Genomic DNA, 9,594 nt, shown 5'->3' with positions numbered 1-9,594 from the left:
AATAATAATTAAAAAGACTCTCACTGCATACTGTATCAGTAGTCTGAAGATGTAAAATGTAGAAATGGGACAGTCAGGAGACTTCCACAATAATTTGGGTAAGAGGTGGTGATGGCTTGAATCAGAGTAGTTGTGGAGGAAAAAATTGGCTGGATTTGGATGTAAATATCTTTGTAAAGGCAAGAGTGACAGGATATGTCCATACAACTGTATACATCTAATATACAAGCCAAAAAGTTAACTTTCTAAATGAAAAAGCTATTATTTTAGTTATGAAAAAGTAGACCAATAAAAATGTACAGTGTTTAAATTTAGAAAAATTATAGTCAAATACACTATGGCAGTTACTTTCTTATTGCTGGGACAAAATATGCAACTCCTACAAAAAAGAAAGGTCTACTTTTAGCACCTTATTTGTAGAGATTTCAATCTATGGTTGGTTCCAGCATGACAGCATAGCAGAGGAGCATAGCAGAGGAGAAAGAGTTCATGGCATGGCAGGAAGGAAGCAGTGTCTTTTTTGTTTTTCTTTTTATTTTATCTAGGCTATGTCTATTGATTGGTGTCACCCATAATCAGGGTGTGTTGTCCCTCCTCAGTAAATCCATTATCCATACCCAAAGCTGTGCTAAACCAATCAGTGCACTAATTCAGTCCAGACACCTATGATCTAGTTATTTCAAAACACCAGCACAAGTTAATGAACAAACAAAAATATTCAGCAGGAAATGATTAACAATTACAAACAAATGTGCACCAAGCCACAATGCCCTCAACTTCATAAAACAAGCATGAAAAGAAGGCAACAAAATGCCATCCCTCAATTCCCAACTCTTCTAAAACTTGTAAAGTAGTGTGGAGGGGGAGGAGATTATAAACAACACAGTAGGTAGGTGAGTCTAAAAGGGTAAAGGTGTTATGATTTGTTTAGATATCCTCCACAAGGCTTCATGGGGTCACCAGGGGTGGACTTTTCAGAGGCAGCTCAATCTAGAGTTTGTGATTGGTTCATTGTGTAGTGCTGGGATTAGGGTCTGAGTGCTACCCCTACCTTAGGGCAGGTAACCTGCACACACCACAAGGGAGGAAAGATGCTTGCTCTTCTCTTTTGCTCGTGTTGTTTTTTCTGTCCTCCTCATCATAAACGTTTCTACTCTGGAATGCCCCTCTGTCAATCTGCCCTGCATTGGAACCAGCTGATTATGGACTGAAATCTCCACAAACTGAACTGAATAGACCTTTCCTTCATGGATATTTGTCTCAGCAATGAGGAAAAAAGTAAATAAGACATAAGGGAAAACAGTTCTGTATTGTGCTTGGCTAATTTGAAGAAGATATTAAATAATGAAATGATAACCATAATCAAATAATCAGCGAGTCTAAGAGACACTAATAAGCAGCTAATGAGCTGTAGGGATAAGAATGAAATAGAAGGAAATGAAAAAAAGACAGCAACAGGAAATTAATGTAATGAGTGGAGTAAGTCAGGACCTATCAGTTATAAAGCTCAATGTAAGTAGACCCAACTCACCAACAAAAATACATGGATTGGGGGGCCGGGGAGATGGCTCAGTAGGATAAGCGCTTGACTGGCAAACGCAAGGATCTGAGTTCAATCCCCGGCTCCGAAAAAAAAAAAAAAAAAAAAAACAACAACAAAAAAACGTGGATTAGCAAAATGGGTCAAGAAACAAAATCCAGCAGTGTACAAGAAACACATCTAACCTCAAAATAAATTCATGGGCTAAAAAGATTGAAAACAATATTTTACACAAAGGAATCTGAAAACAAACAGGAATAGCTATACTACTTTTATACAAAGTGGATTTCAATCAAAAGCTGATCATAACAGGCAAAAAAAGACATTACAATTGGTTAATGGAGCTATTCAGCAGGAAGTTATTAATAATTATAAACATATGCACACCAAACCACACTGCCCTCAACTTCATAAAACAAGCCCTAATGCACATAAAAGATGAGATAAACTTCAATACAGTTATAGTGGGAGATTTCAGTACTACACTATCAAAATAAATGAACTAAACAACAATAAAATCAACCGAGAAATATTAAACTTGAACTAAATCTTTGAACAAATGAACTTATTAGATACATACAGAGAGTTCTACTCAACAACAAAATATACATTTTTTTTAATTAAAAATATTTTTTATTTATTTCACATAGGGTCTTGCCATGCAGCTCAGACTTACAGTGATCCTTCCTGTCTCAGCCTCCCTAGTGTTGGGATTACAGGTACATGTCACCATGCATGGTTTCAGTGGTCAGCACAGCATGCCTAGGGTATGGGGGCTGGCACAGCCTGTGGTATCAGGGATCGAAGCCAGGTTCTTGCACTTGTCAGGCAGGTGCTTAGACCACAGAGCTATTTCTCCATCCCCAAAATACACATTCTTTTTGGCCACTTGTGGCACTTTCTCAAAAATAGATCATATACCAATGAATAAAATATGCCTAGGCAAATTCAAAAGAATAGAAATTTTACCATACATATTATTTGATCACAGTTCAATAAAACCACAAAAATTATGTAAAAGTATGGAAGCTAAATAACATACTGTTGAATAATCAGTGGGTCTCAAAGGAAATTAAATGTTATGTCTTGTGTCATTGTTACCCCAAAGCCTCAAGCAGTCATGGGGCAGCTTCTGCAGTTTGTGATTATTTTTTTGTACTTTGTGCAAGGTTTATAGGGTTTCACTCCACAGATTGGACCTGTAGCGATTCTCTTGTTTTTAGCTTCCTAAGTGCTGGGTTTACAGGTGCGCTCCATCACGCCCAGTCTCAATCACTGTCTCAGCTCACCACACAGCAGGCTGGGGATTGAACCTCTGACCCCTGCATCTGTCTAAGCAGGCATTTTAATCCACTGAGGCTTTTGACTGGCCCTTGTGGTTGATTCTTGATCCAATGCTGAGATTGCAGGTGTGAGTACTATACCCTGGCCCTTGGGGGGATAATCTGCACTCCATTGTAAGGAGGGGAAAGAGGCTAGCTTCTGTCCCTCCCTTTGTTCTTGCTCTTTGCCACACTATGAACAGTTTTTCTCTTTCATTTGCCACTCTACCTTGGAACCAGCTGAGTGTGGACGGAAACCTCCACTAACTGTGAGCTAAGTAAACTTTTCCTTCCTTAATTTTGGGCACTGGATATTTAGTCTTAGCAATGAAAGAAAAGTAACCAAGACATTAAGAAACCCTGAGGTCTTATAAAAACAAGAATGACCCAAACCTAGAAGTTGTACAAAAAAAAAGAAATTGTGAAGATCAGAGCAGATATCAAGAAAATGTGAATTAAAAGAAAATAATACAAAGAATTTATGAACTGAAGAGCTGGTTCTTTGAAGAATAAAAAAGGAGACATATTTTTAGCCAATTTTACAAAAAGGGAAAGAAAATACATCAATATGGAAATTAAAAAAGGCAAAAAAGCACAATAATTTTCTGTTGAAATCCAGAAAATTATTAGCTACTACTTCATAAATATTTATAACACAAAGTTGGAGCCCTCAGAAGAAATGGAAAGATTCCTCATCCAAAACAAAACCAAGAAATCTTAATAATATTGAACTATCCAATAACAGGTTATGAAATTAAAACATTAATAATAATAAAAATCTACCAACTAAGAAAAGCTTGGAACTGGATGAATTCACCTCACATTCTGCAAGTACTCCAAGGTTGATATAACACCAGTACTTCTCAAACTATTTAATAAAATCAAGGAGGGAATATTTCCAAAACCATTCTCAGAAGCTAATATTATCCTGATCACTAATTCTGAGAAGGATCCAACCAAATAAAGGGAATTATAGGTCAATTTCTCTAATGAATAGATGTAAAAATTCTTATTACAAAACTCTAGCAAACAGAATGCAAGAAATCATCGAAATGATGATAATCCATGTCATGTCCCTAAGATGCAGGCATAGTTCAATACATGTGAACCAATAAATATAATTGATCACATAAACAGAAGCAAAGAAAAAAATCACATAATCATCTCAATGGATGCAGGAAAATTTTTTGACCAAATCTAACATCCATTCATGATAAAAACCCTGAAGAAAATAGGTATAGAAGGATCCTATCTCAATGTGACACAGGCCATTGATGTCCAACTTATTGACAATATCATATTAAGTGGGGAAAAATCTGAAGGCTTTCCACCTAAAGCTAGAAACAAGACAAGGACATCCATCACCACTTCTGTTCAGTATAGTACTTAAAACATTATCCAGAGAAACTAGGGAAAAAAAAAAAGAAATAAAAGGAATATGTTTGGAAAAGGTTGAGGAAATTATTATTTGCACATGATAAGACCCTCTACCTGGAAGACCCAAAAACTCTACCAAAAGACTCTTATATTTAATAATCAATTTCAGCAATATAGTAAAATACAATATTAACACACAAAAATCAATAACATTCCTATACACTAATAATGAACTCACTGAAAAAGAAATTAGGAAAATAATTCTATTCACAGTAACATAAAAAATTAAATACATAGGTACTTACCTAACCAAGGAACTAAAATAACCTCTACAATGAAAGTTACATTAGGAGGAAATCAGACAATGAAAAAAAAAATCTCCTGTTCTTAAGAGAACCAACATATTTAAAATGACAATACTTCCAAAATGATATAAAGATTTCATGTAATCTCAATCAAAATACCACCATTATGTGGCCAGGGAGATGGCTCAGTAGAATAAGCACTTTCCTGGCAAGCACAAGGACCTGAGTTCAATCCCTGGTTCTACCAAAAAACCCCCCCAAAACCAAACCAAAACAAAAAAAAAAAACCCAAACCAAAAACAACAACAACAACAAAAAAAAAACCCCACCATCATGAACCTAGGAAAAACAATTTTCCTATAATTTATATAGAATCAGAAGAAACCATCAAAAACTAGCCTGGGCGACAAAAGTAAAGCAGGTGGCATCACAACCTTAGATTTGAAGTTATGCTATAAAGCTACAGTGACTAAAGCAGCCTGCTATCAGCACAAAAGTCGATTAAACAAAATAGAAAAAGTAGAAACACCTCCAGGTAAGTAAGCTATTTGATCTTTGACAAAGAAGCCAAAAACATACATTGGAGGAAAGATACATTCTTTAATAAGTGGTCCTGGGAGAATTGGATATCATTGGAAGAAGACTAAGTCTAGAGCCATATTTCTTTCTTTTTTATATATTTAGTACAGGGTCTACAGGGTCTCACTGCACAGATCAGACTCATAGTGTTCCTCCTGTCTTCAATCTCTCAAGTGCTGGGATTATAGGTGCATGCCCCCATGCTCAGTCTCCATTGTGCACCCCTGGGGCAGGGCCAGCATGGTATGCCAGGGATCGAATCCTAGTCCCTGCATCTGCCTAAGCAGATGCTTTAATCTGCTGAGCTATCTGGCTGGCCCTAGAACCATATTTCTAATCATGTACTAAACTAAAATAAAAGTGGATGAAAGATCTAAATGTTAAAATGGAAACAGTCTTCTGTAGGGTAAAATACAACTCTTGAATATGTAGGCTTGGGCAAGTACTTTCTGAACAGAACCCCAATAAAACAGGAAATAGTACCTAGAAGCAAAAAACCAAAAAGTACAAATAGCCAATAAATATATAAAAAATGCTTATCATCTCTGGCCCTCAGAGAAATCAAATTAAAGCTATACTGACATACAGCCTTATCCCTGAGAGAATGGTTATTATAAAAAGTTGAATAATGTCAAATGCTGCTGCAGATGTTGGAAGAAAGAAACTTCTACATTGTTGTTGGAAATGTAAGCTAGTATTACCACTATGGAAATGAGGATTCCTCAAAAATCAGAAAAATTGTGCTTGATCCACCTACCTTGTCCTAAGTATCTTCCCCAAAGAGCTAAAAATCAGATGGATACATGTGTATCCATGTTTATGGTAGCACAATGTACAATAGATCTTAGATACAGTGCTTATGTTCATCAACAGATGAATTGATTAGTAAAATGTGGTATTTATACACATGGGAGTATTTATACACATAAAGAAAGATAAACTTGAGGATTAATAAGCAAATGGCTGAAATTTCATAGCATAGTGTTGAGTGCCAGTCACATAAACTCAAGTATTATGTGGTCTCTTATATGAGAAACACCATCTAAATAAAAAGCAAAATAGAAGAGAGAGAAATAAGAAGTGGGGAGTTTAAATACTTCCCCAAATTACATACTATATTGTCTAAAAATATTTCAGTAAGTATGGCAATTGGTTTCAAGTATGCAACTAGTTTATTTTAGTTCTTTGAAAAGAAAGTTTTGCCTTTGATGAAAATTTCAAAAAAAATTCCATAATATCATCCATGAGCTGGAGAAGAAATCAGAACTTGACATAAAATATATGAATGCAACTCTTAAAAGACACCAAGCAGAACACAGGAGCAAGTTAGATTCTTTAGAGAAGCTTCAAGCCAAATTAAAGAAGATCAGAAGGAAAAGTCAAGGAGGGTGGAATGCACTAAAATACGAACAAAAAGAAATTGAGTATATAGAGACCGTTATTTCTTGCCAAAGTGAAATCCAGAAATTCATTGCAGATGGTTGTGAAGAAGTTCTGCTTGAAGGCAAAAGACGTTTCTGCTTTCTTGTGGACAAACACTGTAGCTTTACAAATCACATACACCGTTATCACATACAGTCAGCAGAATTACTTCATTCCAAACTGCCCAGTTGGCAGGAAACCTGCTAGCGAAAAGTGCTAGAGAAAATCATGAACATAATAGAAGAAATAAGGACTCCAACTTCTACGTCAGCATCTGAGACACCTCAGATGTCATCACCTAGGATCAAGAGAAACAATATGCGTGGGAAAGACGATGACACCTAATATTCACAAAGATACTTCCAGCAACCTCAGTCAAAGCATATACCAGTCCTTTGGTCGATATGTTCAATAACCCAGCAACAATTGTGCAGAATTCAGAAAAAGTAACAATTCAACAGACACTTCAGAAGATGCCAGTTTACAGCGATCGGTTTTGGTTGCAAGCAGACTGAACATGAAGAAGCAGAAAGTCAAGACCATTTTCCCACACACTGCTGACGCAAACAATACCTCGCTTAGATTTGCACAGGGCGACGTCATCACCCTGATCAGCTCTGAGGAGGACAGCTGGATCTGTGGGGAGCATGATGGCACTAGAGCGAGGGGTTGGTTCCCGTCATTATATACAAAATTGCTAGAAGAAAATGTGAAGGAAGCGGTGACCGAGCCCACACCAAGCCCTGCCTCAGTGAGGCGCATCAGCACCGAGGACCTGTCTGAGAAGAGCAGCGTTGTCATCCCCCCGCCTGACTACCGGGGAGTGTCTGTCCACTAGGGCTGCTGCCAATGAGCAAGCAAATGTTGCCAAAACACTTCTACCTTCAAAGCCTTGGCATCTAAGCCACAAACCGTGTCTCTTAATGATGCAAATGGGACCGCCAAGCCGCCTTTCCTCAGTGGGGAAAACCCCTTAGCTACTGGGAAACTCTGAACCGTAGTGACAAATGATTGATCAGCACTGATCATTTAAGACGTCAAGGATACTCCTGGTTCCTCTACAGTTCAGTTCTCGCCTGTGAAATGATAAGGATCCATTGTGTGGCGAGTTCTGGGACTGCTGGAAGATTCACCAGGTGCCTGATTTCAGTGTATCCTATTTGAGCAAATCAACGCATTTTCTCAATTTAACGTATTTGAGCTCACACATTTCTGTAAAGATAAATGATAATTTAGTGGCCAGCTCAATCATTTAAAATATTTTCTTCCTGCTCTGTCTAAAAATAGTAAATTTAGTTCCAATCCCTAGTGTATCTGTTCTCAATATTCTGTGATTCTTTTTTTAAGTTGCAGCTAGAATAAGAGATAAGTCTGTGCTTTCCATGACCTGCTTTCGATATATGAACACAAATCAGACCAGTTCTATTTTATAATGCATGTGCGCTTAAGTAGCATTATGATGTTTGTCTAAAGAAAACATTGTATAACTTTGCATATTAGCATGCAAATCATAATTTAAAGCAATATAAATTATGAAAAATGTATTAAATATAATTTTCAACTTAAGAAAATAAAGCTTTATTATTCATTTTTCTTTTGTAAAAATCATTTTTTATATCTTGTACTCTGAGGACCTCCAAGATAGTGACACATGTATATTAGCTATTGTTCTCTTACTATTTGTAATAACTATATTTATGTATATATTATATTATGTATATTACATATATACTATGAATACTATATATTATGTATATAAATATATATAATAAATAATTATATAATAATTATAAGATAATTTTTATTGCATTATTATTTGGTTATAAAATTTTGTTTTATTTTTTCATAATGAAACATAGTAAATGCTACTGCCAAATATTACCCAGTGAAAAGACAGGCTTGTGAAAACATTATATATGGTGTGTTCTTCACTGTATGACTTCTGGCTGTTCCCCAAAGTCAAAATAATTACTAGAAGAAAATGTCTGAATTGATTCAGGACATTGAGGCAGCCATGGTAGTGCATGTAAAGACACTCACCAAAGGGGACTTCCAGAACTGCTTCAGAAAATGGCAAGAAGTGTTCTTTCAAGTAAGGGGGAATATTTTGAGGAGATTAGTGACATTGTGTCCTTTACTACAATAATATTTTAAAAATATAAATGTGTTTTGATCACACTTCTCACATATGAAACACATTTGAATATATTTGACTTACTCATTTTATACTATAAAATATATTTTATCAAGGCAACTAAACTATTTGATGATGAATAAATAATACTTCTTGGTATATATTAATTTACATTACTAAGATGATAAAGAATTCAGTCCTAGGATCTATACAACTAATTTTTATCTACTGTAAAGTATCTAGTTAAAAATTCAATGTCTGTTGTCTAACATATGTAGTTAAAATGAAATATTTTGGGGCCAAGGAGATAGCTCAGTAGAATAAGTGCTTGCCTGGCAAGCTCAAGGGCTTGAGTTCAATCCCCGGTTCCGAAAAAAAAAAAAAAAAAAAAAAAAATTCCTAAAGCCTAGTTGTTGGAAGTAGCAAAAAGCTATTGGTTATGTAAATTTGAGAAGATACTAAGACTTTGATTATTATTGCTGCAGATTGAACCCAGAGCCTCAGACATGCTAGGCAAGGGCTCACACAGTGATTGCACCCCACGCCAGACAGTCTGTTTTAAAGAGAAAATCTAGTTGTATGCTTTTTTTTTTATTTTTTAGATTTATTTTATTTGGTACAGGGTCTTGCTATGACCCAGTCTTGTTCAGATTCATAGTGATCCTCCTGTCTCAGCCTCCCCAGTGCTGGGATTACAGATGTGTGCCACCACATTCATTTCAGTGGCTGGTACCCTGCAGGGCCTGCATGGCATGCAGAACTGTGGATCAAACCTGGGTCCTTGTGCTTGCCAGGCAGGCGCCTAGACTGCAGAGCTATTGCCCTGGTCCTAATTGTATGCTTTTAAATGGAAGAATTATAGGAGTTCCTTTCTTTCTTTCTTTCTTTCTTTCTTTCTTTCTTTCTTTCTTTCTT

General features: G+C 36.1%; 1 protein-coding gene and 1 pseudogene across 1 annotated transcript in view; both read left to right on the top strand.

The window, feature by feature from the left end:
* The window catches only part of Stpg2 (sperm tail PG-rich repeat containing 2), an 809,484-nt gene that overhangs the window by 188,740 nt on the left and 611,150 nt on the right, over nucleotides 1-9,594 (top strand). The gene's annotated exons all lie outside the window — the stretch shown is intronic.
* On the top strand, nucleotides 6,337-7,578 carry LOC105743433 (annotated as a pseudogene).

This window comes from Octodon degus, unplaced genomic scaffold (assembly GCF_000260255.1).
Source record: "Octodon degus isolate 3935 unplaced genomic scaffold, OctDeg1.0 scaffold00125, whole genome shotgun sequence".
In the NCBI taxonomy this organism is placed as follows: domain Eukaryota; kingdom Metazoa; phylum Chordata; class Mammalia; order Rodentia; family Octodontidae; genus Octodon; species Octodon degus.
This window is presented reverse-complemented; position numbering and strand designations above follow the sequence as displayed.